This window comes from Phytophthora parasitica (genome assembly GCF_000247585.1).
Source record: "Phytophthora parasitica INRA-310 unplaced genomic scaffold supercont2.31, whole genome shotgun sequence".
Taxonomy (NCBI): domain Eukaryota; phylum Oomycota; class Peronosporomycetes; order Peronosporales; family Peronosporaceae; genus Phytophthora; species Phytophthora nicotianae.
Window position 1 is genome coordinate 477847 of NW_008649017.1, and position 1049 is coordinate 478895.

A 1049-nucleotide genomic window follows, 5' to 3' on the forward strand; every position below is an offset into this window, starting at 1 on the left:
TGGGCACTCTTCATGTAACTTGGGTACACTTGGGGTATTGTACCCCGTTACACTTACATTAATGTACTTTTGCTGTGGATACATATCGCAACGGTTCGGACATCCCAACATTTTCCGACAGTTTGGGATGTCGGCGATAGACAGTACAAAAACCTTAAAACATAATAAACATCATCGAAAAGCATACATCTGTGTTTCGTTTAAGTTCGAAACTTTTCATTGGCTGGAAATGGCCTATAGAGGTCTGTAGGCCGAGAAAAACGTGTTTTTGTGATTTACATATATTGTGGGCTTGGAGCCACGTACGCTACAGCCTCCAAATTCATTAATGAGACCAGATCACCTCATGAGAGGCCTTTATTCGAGTTGTATTCAATTCAGTGACAATTTAGTGACATTGAATCATCTTACTTAACCATACCCTTAGGTATTTTAACTAGCCAATGGCAGAATGGCAAAACATTCCGATAAACACTATTCGACATCATTCTTCTTTTTTGTGGCTTAACGACACGGAGCTCCCCCCCCCCCGCCCACAATTTCGACGACGAAGCTCAAAGGATGAGCGCAGGGCTTGCCCTGAGGAGCGGGATCGATACCCACCGTCGCCATTACACTAGAGGACGGGGGTCCCTCAACGAGAGTGCGTTCAAGTTTTAGCGCAGGCAAGGGGGAGCCGTGCCATGGAGTGCACGTGCGGTGGAAAGATGGTGACGTGCAGCACTTGAGGGGTGGCAGTGGTGTGAGCTGTAGGACGCGGTGCGGCAGGATAGGGAGCTGGCAAGCGTACAGCGGAGTGACATGAAGAGCGGCAGCGGTTTCGAGCAGCGTGTCGTGGAAGAGGTGGCGAGTAGTAAAGCGCAGTGCAATGGGGCGTACGGTGCAGCAGTTGTTAAGGGCGATGCTGAGCAGGGCGGTGCACAGTAGTTTGACTTGCCGAGCGGCGGCGGCGGTGGCGGTCGTGTGTGGAAGGGGCCGTGGGGTAGGGGTCGCGCCGTGGTGTGCGGTAGGAGCCGCGTAGCAGCGAGTAGTGGCGCAAATGGTAGCAG

The 1049-nt window shown here is 51.8% G+C and overlaps 1 pseudogene across 1 annotated transcript; it reads left to right on the forward strand.

Moving 5' to 3' along the window:
• Positions 1-543: 543 nt before the first annotated feature.
• PPTG_20557 lies at positions 544-611 on the forward strand (annotated as a pseudogene). Its single transcript has one exon. The product of its transcript is annotated as a tRNA-OTHER (tRNA).
• Positions 612-1049: the final 438 nt, after the last annotated feature.